The 21,106-nt window shown below is 34.6% G+C and overlaps 1 non-coding gene across 1 annotated transcript; it reads left to right on the top strand.

The window, feature by feature from the left end:
• The first annotated feature begins 18,138 nt into the window (after positions 1 to 18,138).
• Positions 18,139 to 18,245, top strand: LOC129312212 (small nucleolar RNA R71). The gene has a single exon (XR_008593464.1). It is a non-coding gene; the product is annotated as a small nucleolar RNA R71 (small nucleolar RNA).
• The last annotated feature ends 2,861 nt before the right edge of the window (positions 18,246 to 21,106 follow it).

The following is a 21,106-nucleotide window of genomic DNA, read 5'->3' as shown; positions in this document are numbered from 1 at the left end:
GTTCTATGCCATATGCTGTGGCATATGTGTGGCGCATGTGCCATCTGCTACAGCGTATAGCCTGAAGTCAGACCTTATTTATTTATTTTAAATGCATGTAATAAGTTATAGAATGCATGTAGGTTATTTCCACTGTGCATTGTTCAAATGTACTATGATTTTGATCATTTTGCAAAATAAGTCTTAGGCTTAAGTTTTTCAACTAAAGTATTTGATTATTTTGATGGTTTTTGAAGTGGCGATTTGGTTAATTTTCTCTTGTATCTAGCGGATATAGAGGAGGGTTACACATTAATTGAAGTAGATAATAGATATGCAAGCTCACTATTTGAATATCCTAAAGAGTTGAGGATGACTATTCTTTAAAAGGAAGAGAATGATGTGATCCTATGCGGTAACCTAGTTGGCATCCAAGATGACATCCTAGGATCCAAGATTGTATCCTGCATGGCAATCAGTTCCTAGATGTCAACATATGTGACATCAAAGTCTAGGTGGCATGCCATGTCATCAAGTTATCCTAAGTCAAGTCATCCGAGTAAAGAATAGTCTAACTAAATATATTTATATTTAAGATGCTATAATATATAATGGGAGCCTAAATTAATACGTTAAAGGCCTAATACATAAGTATACACTTTGAGGAGGTAAATTAGGGCATAATCTTACAGGGCTTTCTTTATTTAATACATATGATTTGAGGATGAATCCTCTTCAAGAGGGAGGGGATGATGGGAATTAAGGGATGATTCAGAATCTAATGTTGAGTACCTTGATCCGTCAAAGGGCATTAGAGGACCAATGACTAGATCTAGAGCCAAGAGGATGAAATAAGCTTTAGATTCATTAATTAGGCATGTCCTACATGATCAAGGAGTCTTAAAGGCAAATGGAGTTCTATAAGACCTAATAAAGACTCTTAACATATTAGGCCTAATCCAAGATACTCAAGCCCATGAATTCAATTAGTTTAGTTATTATTCTTTCTTAAATTTAAGGAATTAGTTTATCTCATTCTATATTTTAATTTTAATATAGGAAAATTATTTTGTTTTGTTTAATTTCAAATAAGGATAAAATATATCCATTAAGGATGTGATCCATAAATTGGGAATCCTAGACTAGCTAGGATTGTATCATTTAGGTTTTTAGAAGTCCATTTAATTAGTTCAACCTTTGTATTTGTGAAGACTTGATTGGATTTATGAATTGAATTTTATTTCAATTGTGAGGTGACTAGAGTTGTCACTACCTTAGCAAAATAATACTAAGCTATACTAATGTAATACCAGTGTGAATCTAGGTCGATCTTTATAAGGAGGCTTAGTTGGACAAGCTTGATTGAAGTGTGCTATAAGTTAAAGGATGATTAGGACAGATTTGGACTCAAAACCCAGTGAGCAAATAAACCTAATTCTAGAGTGAGTGAAATGGGTGAGTGAAAACCTATTAAGAATTAAGAACTCCTATATGGATTTAGTCATCTTTCCTTATTAGATTACAACCTAGCTATTTCATCTCCTCTATCTTCTCTTTGGTTTTAGTCACTTAGTTATATTAACTAAGACTAACCATGGCCTAGCTAGCATTAAGCATAACTAAAGTGTTACTAGCAAGAGTCAATTAGGTCAAGCACATACTAATGGAATTAATATGCTCAAAATTATGATACATGAAAATATTCACATGCATTCAAGTTGGCAAGGTTATGGCTAAGCATGAAGAGACCAAAATAATGTTCTAAAGAAAACAAACTCAAGTTGCAACAAGTATCTCTCAATCACATAAATTATCACTTGAAATCTCAAGATTAAAGTATCATACAAATTTGTAATTCTAGAGAGAGCAAGGTAGAGAGAGAAATTTAAATCTAGCTAGAAAGTAATACAAACTCAAGGTTTCTCTCCTCTACATGATAGCTCCTTCAAGAATCTAGCCTTGCATCTCTAAGTGAAGAACAAGTCAAAGCTTCATGTTCATGGCTGAAACTTCTCTTGAAAATCTCCCCATGCTACAAGTTGTTGATCATTATGAAGACTCTGAGTTATGGAGAGGAAGATGAGAGGAAGAGATTGATGTAATTTTTGTGAGGTTTGGATGGTTAGAATGAAAGATATGGAGGAGAGAGAATGAAAGTATAGAGAGAGAAGTGAGAGAATTGATATGAACTTGGAAGATGAAAATTAAGAAAATGAGTTTCTAGATCTAAAAAATGAATCAAGGACCCCTAATAAGAGTGTTTTGGCTAAAATTCCTAAGTGTGATTTGGTTAGTAAGTTGCCTCCAAAACTAATTACAGGTGATTAAGAAATGTGAGATTAAGGGTAGCCTAGGTTGCAAGTTAGGTAGTGTGATAATTGATAGGGATTGTCACTTGCCTTCAAAATTAAACTAAAACTAACTCTAATGCAATATAGGGCTAACCCTAGGTCATCTCCCAAGGAATGGTTTTAAGTCTAATTTAAAATTATTTAGTGGAACAAATAACCCAAAGTTTGAAGTTGATTAACTAATTACTAACCTAATTATCTAGTGAATTAAACTAGAAAATTAAACCTAATTATGAAAGAAGTGATGTAACATTTGCCTCAAGTGTTATCTAAAATTCACACAATTCAAACAAATTAAGTGTGGTTAAAGAATTGATCCTAAAATCAACTTAAGAAAGAAATTATTTAAATTATTAAACAAATACATCATCAAAAAATAAACATTTAAAACCTTTAGAAAAATTTATAGGTTCTACCTATAACGCACGAAAGCAAGCTAGATGAAAGTGGGATAAAAAGATGCTATCATGATAGTATTAAATTGATGCCATGACAACCCTCCTAGCCAACTTTCGAGAGTCACCATTCTGCTGTTCGACCTTCGATTGAAGTGATTTTAAAGCTCAAACGTCATTTTTAATGATTACAAGTAGTGTACTAAATTAAAAAATGTAATGGTCGGATTAGAATTTGGACACTTTACAAGATTGGATAAAGTTGTTGCCATGACAGAACTTTTAGACCAACTTTCTGAGTGCACAATTTCATCATTTGACCTCCGATCAGAGCGATTCTAGAGCCCACATATCAATTTTAAAGAGTACTATTAGCATACCAAATTTTGAAAAGATCTAACAGATAGGTTGAAATTCGTGTATGTTGCAAATTCAGCCATTTTGTTGCTATGACAGCTATTTAATAGCTGTCATGACAACACCTCCGAACCAACTTCTAAAGTGCACTGTTTCTCTGTATGACATCCGATTGAAGTGATTCCAAAGCTCACATGAAGATTATAAAAATGTTTACTTGTGACTTAAATTTTAGAAATTCGAATAATCGGATTGAAATTTGGACACCTGGATGCAAAAGTGTAGCTTTTTGGTAAAAACCATTTTCCAAATTATTTAAATCTCATCCTAAAGGTCACAAACATGTGAAAACACTTTAGACATGTCAAATAGGATTAGGCTCACCTGATAGAACATTTCAATGATAGAAAAACCCCTTATATCAAAATTTGACCACTTGAGTCCCATTTGTCAAAATTTACTTGACTTAGAGTGGCCAAAAACCATTTCAAATACCATATACACATATGGATACACACGCTAAACATTTTCACTTGACTTAGAGATCTCCATGGGGTCCACAAATCCACTCTCTCTATCCAAGGTGTATGTTTACCCATAGCACACCATTTGCAATGCAACCACTTTACATTAACTTGTAGAATCACATATATACCAAAATAAACATTTGCTTGTTGTGTAAAATTGGTCTACTAAATTAATTCATCAAAACCATACACCATAACTAAGTTTCCTAGCCACAAGTCGACAAGCAGAAAAAAATTCATACACAAGCTATATAATCCATACATATTCACACGCATATAATCATATCCTACTAGCACACTAATTCTAAATACATTACAATATATTTTCTCAAAAGAAAAGAGTTGCAATTCTTTACAATCCACAAATAAACCCTAGCTCTGCTCCTTTCCTCGTCTACAACTGGATCCTTCGCCTGGACCTAAAAATATTAAAAAGAAGGGGTCAGACAACCACAGTCTCAGTACCAGAGGAATCTACATTTATTATTATAAAGTAAGCTATAGTCAAATAAATGAATAATAGATTAAACATAACATATAATTTAATCATTTAAAATGCATGAATGCATGATATAGGCCAGTATGACCTTTCCTGACTGATAGAATGCCCCCTGGCACTCTTTAGCTCGTACGTAAACCTTATACCTACTTGTATCTCCACAGGCACAAAACATAATCTAAGGCATGATTGAATCCACCTAATCACCTGTGCTCCTTTGACGTGAATCCTGAGCAGTCAAAGCTAACCCCTTCCTAGAGCCAACTCGACTTACTCTCCATGTGAGGATTACCTTGGCCTAGGCACTCAACCTTATATTTCATATGTCGGATTCCTTCTCCAACTGAGAGATGTCAAATACTCAATCCACTAACCACTTTAGTGCATGAAGCCCATAATACAAAAGGCAACACTGAGTACTGGCAGTGTGCCATAGAATATCACAAATTCACTTCTTTCCATTGGTGAACCTACTGAGATCATGCCTTTCACTCTTGTCTACCTTTCTTAAGTATTGACTACTTCAATACTCTAAGGTAGTATAACAAATATCACTCTTCCCTTAAGCGGTTCCTTAGCCTCTTTAAGGTACCTAACCCAATTACATTTCCTTAAGTGCAACTTCTATTATCTATAATTACAATGCATGCAAACAACCTCATTTCTATGAAAACATTATTGTTAAATGAATAAGAAAACGTATATGCACTATTATCCAAGTAATATCGCATAAGTCTTTATAAAACACAATTAATTGCATTTATTCATTTAAAACATGTAATGCATGATAGCTAGTAATATTTATTCAAAAATAGCTAAACAAAGCAATAAGAAATATAAATTCCTATGTTACCTCAACCCTTTTATACCAAAAGGATTTCCCCTTGTACAAAATGAAACTTGGCTTGTTATTTATCCTCCAATTAAGTTTCACCAATAATTCTCTACAACATATAAGTGATCCATATCACTTTTCATAGAAAATAGCATTAATAAAGGCTATAACTCATACCACACAACTTGGGTCAATGAGCCATAATCCATCCTAATGGTCTATATATTAAACCAACCATTCATATAATACCACTTAACTACCAAAACCATTTATTAGCCTCCACTAGGCTAATTTTCAATTTAAATAATTTTTAATTAATTAAAAATCTTCACTTAATGTCACCAACTTTCACCATTAGCCATTATAATGAAAACTAAAGCTTAATTTAAATCTTATTGGATTCAAATAGCACAATTATAACTAAATCAATAGGCTTAAACCATTGAGAAGTGAAATCCAATCTCTTAGGGTTTGAATTTATGCCCAAAACACCTTTTTTCATTTAATTTCCCACTCAAAATGTTAGAGCACCATATAAAAACTCAACGACCTCCATAGGACCCAAGGAAATTAAAGCTTACAAGAACAAAGCCTTTAGGATCAAAATCAAGAATTTTCCTCTTTTAAAAACTCAAGAAAACCAAGAGGGAAGGAAGAGGATTGAAGTAGGGAGTTTATGTATTATGTAACTGAGCTTGCAATGGTCACAAAGCCTCCTAGATCCAAATCTAACTCCCTCTCTTCCTCTCACTCTCTCGTTTTCTTGCTCTTTGTTTCTTTGCTTTCTTTGTTTCATTTTTGCATGGAATTAGTCTTAAAAAACTAATCCAAACACTTTGGGAAAATTACAAGGAAGGGCCCAATATTTTTTTATTATAGCACAAAAGCCTGGGTCAACTTTGGTAATTTTTCCCGTAGTTAAAAATAAAATAAAACTAAACTTTTACTTAGTAAAATTCAAACTCTAGACCTTGATCAAATTATTCTTAATTTTAATTTAATTATAGATATTTTATTTTTTAAAAAATAAATCCGAGCCTTGAAATTGTCAGGATGTTACAAGTGTCTTCCCTATTCAAGTAAGAATCCTAAGGTGTTACTAATAGCGGAATCCTAATTCTTAATCAAACATGGTAGCTTACTCAACTCCTCTTCCTTGGCTAAAAAATGAGTTTGCCTAAGACAACTATCTCAAGTACCTTAGCTTTACTAATTCAATTCCCTAAGTGCTATTACAGGCCCCTTAGATAACCTTGCTAGTTTAGCTCTAAAATTAACTAAGTGTTTAGTTAAAATTCATCCCCAAATACCACTACCCAAATATGTACCTCAGCTCAAAAACTATGAAAACTTAAGTAACTCATAAAGTATTCACCACATAATTATATGCTAGGCTAATACAAGACATTCACCCATTGAAATCACATATTACCATGCAAATTCATAGAGTAGCTGAAATTATAGTAGCAACAAGAGCATGAAATTCAAATAAACAATATTATTTCAACATTACAAATTACAAATAACCATGAAACTAAAGTCAAATTGAACCATAATTAATAATAGTCATAGCATTCTAATGGAATTGAAATAAGATGAACAAATAGTTGAGTTTAGCCAAGTGAAAGCTTCAAAAATCCTCTTCCATAAACTCTCCCCTAGGATTCCAAGAAGATTCTAGCTAGAAAATATCAAGAAAATCTTGCTTCCACCAAGAACACTAAGTGGTCGAGTAGGTTGCTCTATAGTCTTGATGAATTGAGCTTAAATCTTCTTCCAAGTGTTTAGGGTAGGGTTAGCCTTGAGAGAGGAGAAGAATGGTAGAAGAATTGAGTGTATTTGATGGTGAAAAGTGGAAGAAAAGTTATTTGGATGTGCTAGAGTGTAGAGAGAAAAAAAAGAGAAAATGAAGAACACCAAGAACAAGAGAGAGAAAATGTGAAAGATGAATGATATGATGATTGAATCTGATTCCTTAGGCTATGTCACATAATTGATGCACAAGTCATATGCCACCTATGTCACAAAATTCAGTTAAATAACATGTGATATAATAAAATCTAATTAATGTTCATAATTAAATTCATAATTAGAAGAAAGAATTTATTAAATTAACTAAGTTCCAGGTCACATAAAATTATATAAGAATTTTTACACAAAAGCAAACCGAAAACTAGGTCAAACTAAGACACTTTAGAAAGTGTTGACTTTTTATTTAATTACTCTCAAAATAAAATAAATTTTTACCACTCATCAACTAGATATAAAATTAAATTTTTTAATTTTTCTTGTACATTTTCTCAAAAGTTCATTTTTTGGACCAAAATACCCCTAATATATTGAACTTAAAAACTTAAGCAATTTTTCAAATCTAATGCAATGAGTACACTTTGAGATGATAAAACATTAATAAAAGGGTCCTAATTAATAAATAAAAGTATGACAAATGTGTTCTATCAATAATTTCAATGTTGCTCTTACTAATTCTTCTAATCTTATGTGTGCATGACCATTGCAAGCTCTTGTGTTCCCTTGATTAGCCTTGGAATTCACACCCAAACACAATCTTATTCACACATTACAACCATCTTGAATAAGACAAGTCAAATTGATGCCAACTTTGATCCCTTGTGTGCAAGTGCATTGTAAATCTCATGTGCTCCTTATTAGCCCAGGAGTTCACACCTCTTATAGCCCAAATCAGGTCTAAATCATGTGTCTTCAAGCCCCCCATGTGCTTAGCCAAGTCTTAAACCAAAAGCCTCTTCCATACAAAGTGCCACTTAAGATAATAACATGAAATTTGACTAAGGTATTTGGACATGTGATAAAATATAAAAACATTCAAACCCTAATATCTTTTGAACATGTTTACATTTCTCAAAAATAAAATTATACCTCTTTGAGTCTTGAGATATGTGTTTACACTTTTGTTAACCCTCTTATTTGAACATATTTCTACGAAATTGGGATCCAGCATTTTGAAAATGAAATGAGAGCTATTACTCTTATATTGTTTATGATTGTGTTGTAATGTGTGTGAATGTAATGGAAAAGTCTAGATTAAGTATGAGACTTTACACCCGACGTATTGTGTACTATGCCACGGTGCACGATACAGAGAGGGTCAGCTTGTAGCTCTGTGCTACATGCCACAGTGCATGTGGTGCATGCTGCTGTGAATGGCTCCATTTTTGAATTTTTTTATTAGACTTTAAATGATTTTGTTGATTTACAAAACTAGTCTTGGGTCCTAAGAATTTCAAATGATATTTTAGAATATAGTTTGGTTTGTGTATGTGTGGTGATTCAGTTAACCCCTCCTAATATCAGGTGGATATTAGAAGAGGTCACATGTGATAAAGGGAAACCATATTTCACAAGTGGGACAGAACACCTTTAGTTAAGTAATTCTACTATTGAAGGTGTGCTTAAGTCAATGAGTGTATGTTGGCCTAATATGAGCCTATGGTTTCAGTTGGGATAATATAGAGGATCAGATAGCAGTTGATCAAGCTAGTAGTGAAGAATTGCTATGAAAAATGGTTTTATGAAATAAGATTATATTATATGCTTTATTTGAGTATGTTATGCAATACTTATAGTTACTAGTGATAGTTAGCAGTAACAAATTATTCTGTTACTAAATTATTATCTCACCTCATGATTACATTTTTTATAGGTTTTGATAGTGATCTGGGTAAAGGAAAAGATTTTAGATTGGTGTAGTAGTGCTACCGCATTGTAGTGAAGAGTTTATGTAATGAACTTATTATGTTGTACATTTGTAAATGAAAGTTGCCATAGGATTCATATGCATGTTTTGTATAGTGATTTTGCATACCTTAGCCCTATATGTGTAAATGTGTTTTGTATGTGGTGAATTATATGACATTGGGCTAAGATTTAGTTGTGAATAGATTATGTGGTGATATGTGATTCCTAATGGTGAGAAATGAATTAGGGTTAGGATTATGATGTGTAAAAGTATGTATATTTGATTATGCTTGCAGTGATGATCTTGCAGTCAATTTATGTTGAAATTGTGGATTGAATGGCCAAGAATGTTCCTTGATGTAAAGTTGTGAAAAATAACCTTTCATTGTGCAAACGATTAATGTAATGGCCAAGTTTTGATTTGGGAATATATATGTTATGATTGTTAGTTAATCAAGTGTGCATGGTCTTTTCTTGGTTCTTAGCCCAAAACAACTTAAAGAGATAAAGAGTGCAATTTGAACACTTTAATGCTTGAGTTTTTAAAGAAAGGTAGCTTTTTGCACTTAAGTGTCCAAATTTAGATTGAACCATTGGATCATGTTCGAACTTCTTTCATCAGTTACCTTATGAAATAAGCTTCGTTTGGTTTACTCTGATCGGACATCTGATAGGAAATTAGTTGCTTATCCTCAAAATTACACTAAAGCTAACCCTAATGCAATATAGGGCCAACCCAGGTCATCTCCCAAGGAATGGTTTTAAGTCTAATTGAAAGTTATCTAGTGAAATAAATCAACCAAAGTTTGTAGGAATTTAGTTACCTAGCTAATTATCTAAACTAATTACCTAATGTGCAAGTAATTAAAATGCTAGTGAAAGTGAGTGAAATGAACTTCCTTTTTTACAATAATGGAAACCTAGAGATTAGTTGATTTTGGACTCATTATCTTCTCATGATTAGGCTAAGTTTAGCTTCCCTTTCCTCTTGACTAAAGCTGTCATGACTTAAGAAAATTATCCTAAGCCAATTAACCTAATTAGCTAACCTCCCTAGGTCTTAGATTAAAGTCCCTAGTTCAATTAACCAATTGGTGAAGACATTAGCCAAGTGATTCACTCAAAATCCTCTCTCAACAGCCATGGTCAAACACATAAATTGAGCAACCACAAGATTATGTCAAGCTACTCAACAACACAAGCATTAACACCACAAGATTATGCAATATTAACACAAGAAATTCACTAATTAAAAAACACAAGATTATGTGCCAAACAAAGAGTGGCAAAATTCAGTCATGGCTGTCCAAGGAAGAAATTAAATGAAACAATCCTCTCTCTTTACATCAACATCAAATTCAAATTAGAATTTATAAGCTAAGATGATTAAACCCTAGATTAAGGAATCTAACCATCTAGTAAAAAGAGAAGAGGATAGGAAACAAAAGAACTTAGCCAATTTGAAGCTCAAAGACTCATCCTCCATCTTCATCTCTCTAGGATTCCACAAAGAAACTTAGCCAATCTTCATCTTCAAGAACCCTAGTGATTGCTTGTGAAGGCCAAACTCCATAGCTCTTGAATGATGATAGAAATGAGCTTCAATCCTTGTGAAAATGGAAGGGATGGAACGAAAATGAAGAGAGGAGAAGAATGGTATGAGTTTTGTGGAGGTTTGGTGGCTGAAAATGGAGGTTAGGGTGCTGGAAAATGAAGAACAAAAGAGAGAAAATGAAGAACACTATGAACAAGAGAGAGAGAATGTGGAAGATGAATGAGATATGTGTTGGATCCCATTTGGGGTTTAAAATGGCGTGCTCCTTGGTGTCTCCCATCAGCTGAAGCTTAATTAAAATAAGGAAAAAGAAATTAAAATGTAAATGGGAGCCTTGTCACACTTGCAAGGTGGCAACTTCCTATTGGTTTGTAGATGATTCCAATGTGTGCCTAATTTCCCATGTGTCATCCACATCATTTTAGCTGATTTAATCCCTCAAAATAATCATAATTCACGTGCAAACCATCAGCCATTGACCTCAAGGAGTGTTGACCTCAATTGCCCAATTGATGCACAAGTCACATGCCACCTATGTCACATAAATCACATAATTCAATTAAATAGCATATGATATAATAAAATCTAATTCATATCCAGAATTAAATTCATAATTAGAAGGGAGAATTTATTAAATTAACCAAGTTTCAGGCTGCACAAAATTATATAAAAATTTTCACACAAAGGCAAACCAAAAACTAGGACAAACTAAGACACTTAAGAAAGTGTTGACTTTTTTATTTAATTACTCCCAAACTAAAATGAATTTTAAAAATATAATTTCACCATTCATCAACTGGACATAAATATGCACTTTGTCAATTTTTCTTGTATTTTCTCAAAAGTTTATTTTTTGGACCAAAATGCCCCTAGTGCACTGAACCTAGAAACTTAGGCAAAGTTCCAAATCTAATGCAATGTGTGCACTTGAAGGTGATAAATCATTAATAAAATGGTCCTAATTGACAAATAAAAGTGGGTAACAAATGTGTTCTATCAATTCCCCCACACTTAGCTTTTGCACTCCGGGCAAAATCAAGTGAAAAAGGTCCCAAAAGAAACTATAAGACAAAGAAATAAGAGAAAAACATTGTTTCAAGTCACTAAAATACTAGCTCATGAACTTCTACAAATTATCAATCAATGTGGCAATAATTAGGAAAAAATTATGCACATCACAAACAAACCCTTACCAAGAATCAATGTCAAAGAGTAAGCCTCTCTAGGTTAAGTTTTGCTCTCATCACTCAAAGTGTATAAGGTATTAAATTTCACTCAAAATTTCTTAGGATAAACCCTACTATAAATTTGTAACCCTTCTACATCTCCATCACTAAATAGCACTTGCAATCAAGAATCAAATGGACTTTATTAGGTTGTGATATAGGTAATGAAAGGATGTCTAAGAAATGCATGTATATAAAAAAAATAGGGTTAGCATCAAAATAATGCTAAATCAAGATATATCCCCTTAATATGCAAAGCATAACCTAACTCAATTGAGTGAACACCTTAACACAATGAGGATGGAAAGAAATGATAAGAAATAATAAAACAAATGGAATGGATGAGCTAGGCAACTTTTTATTTTTATTTTTTTTTTTTTTCTTTTTTTTCTTCTTCTTTTTTTTCTAGCAACTTTATTTCTTTTCTTTTTGACTATATTTTTTTTTTCAAATCTATCTTTGTTGTTTTTTTTTTGGTTGCCCCTAACTCTTTGAAAACAATGGAAGTAATGGATAGAGAAATGATAATAAAGCATCCACTCATTTGATCTAGGACATGCAATGAATATTAAAAAGACATATAAAAGTGTAACATGCATTCCTTGGGGAAAAATAGGGTGAATAATTTTTTTTTTTAAGAATCAAACCAAAGGCTCAAAGTGGCTAACAAAGGATAATAAATAATAATAGGTTGGCTATTTGGCTCTTGGCTATTTTTTATGAATGCCATCTCTCATCTCCTATCAAACAAGTGCAAGATATATGGTCTTAATTAAGAAGTGAAACAAATTCTAGAGGGTAACATCACTAAGGAATTAATCACACATGAGTGTTTAGCCTCTTCCATGAAAGGGTAATATGCCACTCTAATCCATTAATTCAAGGTAAAAGAATGTTCACTTCACACCTATTCAATCCTAAAAATTACCACATCTCAAGAATCAAAATATCCATTCAAGAGCTAGGTAATTAAGTAACCTCAAACAAAACAAAACAAAGCAATTTTTTTTTTTTTTTTTTTTTTTTTTGCAAAACCAAACAAACAAAACAAAAATTTATTTCTCTCCCCCACACTTAAATCATGCATTGTCCTCAATGTATGTATAGACTAGTGATAAAATAAGGTGAGATCAATAATGAATGCATAACAAAAGTGTGGTGCAGATATTTTTTTTTTCAAACTAAAACACAAAACAAAGAAGTCAAATAAAGCAAATAAACTCTAATTTTCCTACTAGGTTCATCTCCCCCACACTTGAACTATACCTATCATTAAATATATCAATTAAAGGAAGGTAAAAGCTCAAGGTTAGAGAGATACAACCTTATCATGGTGGTTCAAAAACATGTTGAGAGAAGTCCTCCTCCTTTTGAAGTGATTTGGCATCTTTGTAGAGCTTGCATAGGTGACCATTGATTTGCATAGTGGAACCCGTGGCTTTATTCAAGAGTTGCAAAACCCCATAGGGAAACACCTTGGTCACTAGATATGGTCCCTCCCACTTAGACTTCAACTTGGCATGCTTATGAATAAACCTTGTTTGGAACAAGAGGACTTGATCTCCTTCTTGGAACTTTTTCCTCAAGATTAGCTTGTCATGAAGGATCCTTGTTTTCTCCTTATAGATTCTAGAAGACTCATAGGCATCCAACCTAAGCTCCTCAAGTTCTTGCATTTGAAGAAATCTCTCCTTAGCCGAAAGATGGAAATCCAAGTTTAGTTTCTTGATGGCCCAATAGGCCCTATGCTCTATCTCCACAGGGAGGTGGCAAGCCTTTCCATACACCAATCGAAAAGGAGACATGCCAATGGGAGTCTTATAAGCGGTCCGATAAGCCCACAAAGCATCCTCCAAGTGTAAAGACCAATCCTTCCTATTTGTGTTCACCACCTTGGTTAGGATTTTCTTGACTTCTCTATTTGATACTTCGGCTTGGCCATTAGTTTGGGGATGATATGGTGTAGAGATTTTGTGATGCACCCCATATTTAGCCAAGAGAGCCTTCATCATCTTATTGCAAAAGTGGGATCCTTGGTCACTTACCAAGGCCTTAGGAACTCCATACCTACAAAAAATATTAGATTTGAGAAACTTCAAAACAATCTTAGCATCACAAGTTCTAGTAGGAATGGCTTCAATCCACTTTGAAACATAATCAACACCAAGTAATATGTACTCAAAACTAAAGGATGGTGGAAAGGGACCCATGAAGTCAATGCCCCAAACATCAAAAATCTCACAAAATAAAATGGGTTGTTGAGGCATTTCATGTCTCTTACCCCAACTACTAACCTTTTGACATTTCAAGCATGCTTTACAAAATTTATAAGAGTCTTTAAACAAGCTAGGCCAATACAATCCACAATCTAAAACCTTCCTAGCTGTCTTATTTGAGCTAAAATGACCACCACATGCATGAGAGTGACAAAATTCAAGAACAGAAGGCACATCAACATCATCAACACACCTCCTAATCACTTTATCACTACAAATCTTCCACATCAAAGGTGGTTCCCAAATGTAAAATCTAGACTCTCTTTTCAATTTTTCAATGGCAAAACGTGAAGCACAAGGAGGCAAGACTCCACACTCAATATAGTTAGCAAAAGAGGCATACCATGGAGGCTTAGATGAAATGGCACACAATGCCTCATCAGGAAATGAATCACAAGGAATAGTAGGGTTAGAGTTTACCATAGTAGCTTTTAAATGAGGTAGTCTAGACAAATGATCCGCTACTTGATTGGTAGAACCACTCCTATCCCTTATCTCCACATCAAATTCTTGCATTCAAGATCACCCATCGAATCAAGCGAGGCTTAGAATCTGTCTTCTTAAACAAGTACCTCACAGCAGCATGGTCAGTGTACACAACAACTTTAGAGTTAAGAAGATATGATCTAAACTTATCAAGTGCAAAAACAATAGCAAACAACTCTTTCTCAGTTGTGGTGTAATTAACCTGAGCTGAATCTAGGGTCCTAGATGCATAAGCAATCACATATGATAACTTGCCCTCTCTTTGACCAAGCATAGCTCCCACAGCAAAATTAGAAGCATCACATGACAACTCAAAAGGCAAAGACCAATTTGGGGCTTTAAGAATGGGAGGGGAAATGAGCATGCTTTTCAAAGTGTCAAAACTCCTTTTGCAAGCATCATCAAAAACAAAATCAACATCTTTTTGTAAGAGTTTAGACATAGGCAAAGCAATTTCACTAAACCCCTTTATAAATCTCCTATAAAAGCCTGCATGTCCCAAAAATGATCTCAAATCTTTCAAACAAACAGGATATGGCAAAGAAGCAATCACATCTACTTTGGCCTTATCCACCTCTATGCCATTGGAAGAAATCAAATGGCCTAAAACAATTCCTTTATCTACCATGAAATGGCATTTTTCAAAGTTAAGCACAAGCTTCTTTTCAATGCACCTACCAAGCACTTTATCTAAAGAATGCAAGCATGAATCAAAGGACTCACCATACACAGTAAAATCATCCATAAAGACTTCCATGCAATGTTCAATAAAATCACAAAATATGGACATCATGCATCTTTGAAAAGTACCAGGTGCATTGCAAAGACCAAAAGGCATCCTCCTATAGGCAAATGTACCAAAGGGGCATGTAAAGGTAGTCTTATCTTGGTCACTAGGAGCTATGGGAATCTGAAAATACCCACTAAACCCATCTAGGAAGCAATAATGGGACTTGGAAGCCAATCTCTCAAGCATTTGATCAATAAAAGGCAAAGGAAAATGGTCCTTCCTAGTCACATTATTGAGCTTCCTATAGTCTATGCACACTCTCCAAGCATTTTGAACTCTAGTTGGAACAAGCTCTCCTTTCTCATTTTTTACCACAGTAATCCCCCCTTTCTTAGGTACAACTTGGGTTGGAGACACCCACTCACTGTCAGCTATAGGATAGATGATCCCAGCACTAAGTAGCTTAACAACCTCTTTCTTTACCACATCTAAAATCAATGGTTAAGTCTCCTTTGTGGTTGCCTAATGGGCTTAGCATTGTCCTCAAGAAAAATTTTATGTGTGCACACAATAGGGTCAATACCAGGAATGTCAGCCAAAGTCCAACCAATAGCATGTATGTTCTTTCTCAACACATCAAGTAATGCATTTTCTTCCTCAAGAGATAAAGAGTTAGAAATTATTACCGGAAGCTTCTCATTCTCAATGAGATATGCATACTTGAGATTGGATGGTAAAGGCTTCAACTCCAAGGTAGGTGGCTCTACACAAGAGGGAATGAGCTTCTTCAAGTCTAATTTGGTGGAATATTCCATGGTACTATCTTGTCTTTTAGGCTTCTCACTTGTTTTTATTTCTCCTCTTCTTTCTTTACAGCCTCCCCTTTTCTTGCAACTTGTCCTCAAGTGCTTGGACTTGAGCCACGGCCTCGACATGTGAAAGTGTAGAATTTTCCTCCAATAGCTTGGGAATCCTAAGAACATCAAGCTCGAGTGGAGAAAAACTCATAGATTCGGCCTTAATGGCTTTAGTACCTACAACACAAGAAGATATACCCTTCTCAAGCATTTCAAGATCAAGCATAGGAGATATTTTAAACAAATCATGAGAAGAAGTAGTTGCATCATTCAAGCATGCATCAATCTCTAAACAAATAGGACAACTACATCCATCAATACATGTAGTAGTAACAAGAGACAAATCATCATCAACATGTGAGAAAGAATCAAGCATGTGAGACTCACAAGCATCATGAAGCAATAACTCAATGGAACTTACACCTAACAAAGAATAATCCTCAAAAGGATGTTTCATTGCTTCATATATATTAAAAATAACATGATCCTCTCCACATTTCAAAATCAAACTACCTTTTTCCATGTCAATCAATGTACGGGCAGTCCTCATAAATGGCCTTCCTAAAATCAAAATATCATCCCCACTCCCTTCTTTTGACATATCAAGCACATAGAAATCCACAGGAAATAATAGACCTTTAACACAAACCAACAAGTCTTCTACTACTCCATGTGGTCTTCTAACACTTCTATCCGCTAATTGGCATATCATAGGTGTCTTATGCATGCAATCAAGACTCAAGGCATGATAAATTGAAAGAGGCATAACATTAATGGCTGCACCTAAGTCTATCAATGCATGAGAAAAATGTGTGTTGCCAATCTTGCATGGAATTGTGAAGGAACCAGGGTCCTCACATTTTATAGGGAGTTGAGGCTTCATGATAGCACTCACAGATGAGGGTAATTGTACCCTTGCATTAGGCCTAAATTTTCTTTTATTTGTACAACATCTTTCAAAAATTTGGGCATACTTAGGAAAGTTCTTAACTACATCCATCAAGGGTACATTAACATGAATCTTATGGAAGAAATCATATACCTCTTGATCAAATTGTCCCTTTACTTGCTTAGGGACCACTTGTGCTTGTGGAAAAGGAAGCTTCTTCATAATCTCTTGACTTTGCTTTCCTTCTTCCTTCCTTGAACTCTCCTTTCTTGTTTCACTTTGCTCGGCCTCTCCCTCTTTTTCCTTACTAAACAACTCGGCCATAGTCCCCTTTTCCACCTTAGATGGTGGTTGCTCACATATGATCTCCTCAATGTTTTCATCCTCATCATCTCTACAAAAAGATGCATCATTAGGAGCAAAAGAAGAACTAGAAACATTAACATCAATTGAAGAATTTAAAGAGGGCTTCTCGGCCTTCCCTTGTCTTTTGTCTTCTTGCACTCTTTCTCCCAACTCCTTGCCACTCCTCAATGTGATAGCATTAAGATTAGCTTTAGGATTAGCAACGGTGTTGGATGGTAATGTAGAGGCTTGAGCATTGGCTGCACTTAATTGGTTAGCAAGCATATTCATTTGAGAAGAAGGGCATCAATTTTAGAGTTCATGTTCTCACACTTGTTACCCATACTCTCTACCTTGTTCCCTAAGCCATCATACATGTTTTTTATACAAGAGTTCATTTCAATCAACTGCTTACGTAACACATTCACATCATTAGAAGAGTTCGAATTAGAAGAACTCTCAATTGGAACAAGCCTCCTATCACTATAAGAATTAGAAGAAGGTGCAAGAGAATTACCACTTGGATTGTAGCTTTGAGAAGAGCTACCTTGAGACAAATGAGGTGGAGGGTCACGGCCAAAGGTGTTTTGATAGGATCCTCTTTGTTGATTGTCTTGTAAAGCCACATTTGGATTTGAATAGGAGAAAATTAGGATGGTCTCTCCATGAAGGGTTGTAAGTATTAGAATAAGCTCCTTGCCCTTGCCTCCCACCATAGGATTGTTTTCCATTGTAGATAGCATTTACTTGTTCAAACTTAATAGGACAATTGCTTTCTACATGCATAGGTGAGTCACAAAAAGTACAAGAATAAGGGACAAGTGCTTGAGAAGTACTTACATTGCTCACTTGAGATATTTGTGGAGCCAACATTCTCCCAATCTTGCAGCTAGCAAGTCCACATATGAATCATTAAGATTGAAGAACCTACCATATTCACATTTCTCTTTTCCCTTGTAGAGTATTGAGCACACTTGAAGCCATCTTGTCAATTAGTTCCCAAGCCTTTAAGGAAGTGAGGTCAATCAAGCATCCACCACTAGCGGCATCAATGTTAACTTTGTCTCTTGGAATCAAGCCCTCATAGAAATATTGGACTAAATTCTCACTAGAAATTTGATGGTGTGGGCATTTAGCCAAAAGGCCTTGGAATCTAGTCCAATACTCATAGAGACTCTCATCCTCTCCTTGTTGGACCCCATAGATTTGCTTCCTCAAATTGGGGACCTTGGAATTTGGAAAGAATTTATCTAAGAAGAGTCTTCTTAGCTCGGCCCATGTGCTCACTTTCACATAAGAGGGTAGTTGAAATACCACTCCTTTGCTAAACCTTCAAGAGAAAATACAAAAGCCTTAGCTTGAACATCATCAACATTTACATGCATAGGCTTCATAGTATCACAAACCAATAGGAGAGTATGCAAAAACCTATGGCAATCCTCTCCCTGGTAACCCATGAAATTTAGGCAATGCATTAATCAAGAGGATTTAATTTCAAATTGAACATTAGTAGGAGGAACATATAAGCCATAAGGATTATCATGCCAATTAGGTTGAGTTAATTGCCTAATGCTCCTCTCCTCTCTAGGGTTATGCAAGCCTTCAAATTCATTATTAACATGGCCATCATCATGCAAATTCTCATTCCCATTCCCATGGCCCTCATTATGCACATGCTCATGTCCTAAGATACCTTCCATTGTTGAATTACACAAACCAAATGAGAATCAAGAATAGGTTGTGATCTTCTCAATCTAGAAATAGTCCTTTCAATTTTGGATCTAATTCAACAAAGAGGTATGTTTTCTTCGGGTCATGCACTAATCAAGCTCAAGAAATTAAGAAAAAGAACAAGCTAAACTAAAATGCAAATCAACACGAAACAATTCAAAACACACAAAAGCAAGAGAAAAATTTTTTTTTTAATATACTCAATAGCAACAAAATGAAAAAAAAATAACACCAAACAAGTAGAAAGAGAGTTAGAAATGCTCAATCAAGAAGCTTTGGCAATTCTGGAATTCGCACAGTAGGCTCTCTGGAGACAGTGAACTTGTGAATTTTTCTATCAGCAAATCCACATGATAAATTCCCCTGAAACTTTTATGAGAAACACAAGAGATATACAGGAAAATTATATAAAAACTTTTAGATTAAAAATCCTTCCCAATCGTTCCCAGAATTTTTCACAAGTTGGTCCTCAAGTCTGGAGAAACAGGATTTCGTCCAGAAGACCTTCAGAGCTTCTAACAAACTTTCAAATAGGAAAATGGAAAAATTGAAGAAAATCCTAAACACAAGAAACAAAGATAAGACAGTGATAAGAAAAATGAAACTGGAATCAATCAATTTGAACGCACAAAGAGGAAGATATGCTAACTCAAAGTTGAAACAGGGTTTTGGGAATCCTCTTAATAAGCTCCCTGGACCTTGTTAGATTGTAAAATTTCCACAGGACACTTCCCACGTCCAAAATTGACCAAACCAATTTTAAAGTGAAGCTAAGATATAGAGCTTTCAATGAAATAAATTTCAAGTTCAAATTCCCTCAGACTCATTCCCAGTTAATTTTTCAATTTCAGACAGAGATACTAGAAACAGAGTATTTTCAGCTCTACACCAAACCAACGACGAAAATTGCACTAAATTTTTTTTTCTTTTTCAAAACAGAATAAAAACACTCAAAACACACAAAAAAACACTAAAAAAAAACACAAAAACAAATTTTTATAATTTTTCAAAAAAAATTTTCAGGAACACTAAAAATGTAAATTAAGTACTAAACAACCTTAGAATTAAACTTAAACCATTCCCCGGCAACGGCGCCAAAATTTTGATAGGAAATTAGTCGCTTATCCTCAAAATTACACTAAAGCTAACCCTAATGCAATATAGGGCCAACCCTAGGTCATCTCCCAAGGAATGGTTTTAAGTCTAATTGAAAGTTATCTAGTGAAATAAATCAACCAAAGTTTGTAGGAATTTAGTTACCTAGCTAATTATCTAAACTAATTACCTAATGTGCAAGTAGTAATTAAATGCTAGTGAAAGTGAGTGAAATGAACTTCCCTTTTCACAATAATGGAACCCTAGAGATTAGTTGATTTTGGACTCATTATCTTCTCATGATTAGCTAAGTTTAGCTTCCCTTTCCTCTTGACTAAAGCTGTCATGACTTAAGAAAATTATCCTAAGCCAATTAACCTAATTAGCTAACCTCCCTAGGTCTTAGATTAAAGTCCCTAGTTCAATTAACCAATTGGTGAAGACATTAGCCAAGTGAGTGATTCACTCAAAATCCTCTCTCAACAGCCATGGTCAAACACATAAATTGAGCAACCACAAGATTATGTCAAAGCTACTCAACAACACAAGCATTAACACCACAAGATTATGCAATATTAACACAAGAAATTCACTAATTGAAAAAACACATTATGTGTGCCAAACAAAGAGTGGCAAAATTCAGTCATGGCTGTCCAAGGAAGAAATTAAATGAAACAATCCTCTCTCTTTACATCAACATCAAATTCAAATTAGAATTTATAAGCTAAGATGATTAAACCTAGATTAAGGAATCTAACCATCTAGTAAAAAGAGAAGAGGATAGGAAACAAAAGAACTTAGCCAATTTGAAGCTCAAGACTCATCCTCCATCTTCATCTCTCTAGGATTCCACAAAGAAACTTAGCCAATCTTCATCTTCAAGAACCCTAGTGATTGCTTGTGAAGGCCAAACTCCATAGCTCTTGAATGATGGAAATGAGCTTCAATCCTTGTGAAAATGGAAGGGATGGAACGAAAATGAAGAGAGGAGAAGAATGGTATGAGTTTTGTGGAGGTTTGGTGGGCTGAATGGATGGAGGTTAGGGTGCTGGAAAATGAAGAACAAAAGAGAGAAAATGAAGAACACTATGAACAGAGAGAGAGAGAATGTGGAAGATGAATGAGATATGTGTTGGATCCCATTTGGGGCTTAAATGAAATGGCTCCTTGGTGTCTCCCATCAGCTGAAGCTTAATTAAAATAAGGAAAAAGAAATTAAAATGTAAATGGGAGCCTTGTCACACTTGCAAGGTGGC

The sequence above is a fragment of the Prosopis cineraria genome, unplaced genomic scaffold (assembly GCF_029017545.1).
Source record: "Prosopis cineraria cultivar Desert tree isolate PC_DT_omini unplaced genomic scaffold, ASM2901754v1 PC5, whole genome shotgun sequence".
Taxonomy (NCBI): Eukaryota; Viridiplantae; Streptophyta; class Magnoliopsida; order Fabales; family Fabaceae; genus Prosopis; species Prosopis cineraria.
This window is presented reverse-complemented; position numbering and strand designations above follow the sequence as displayed.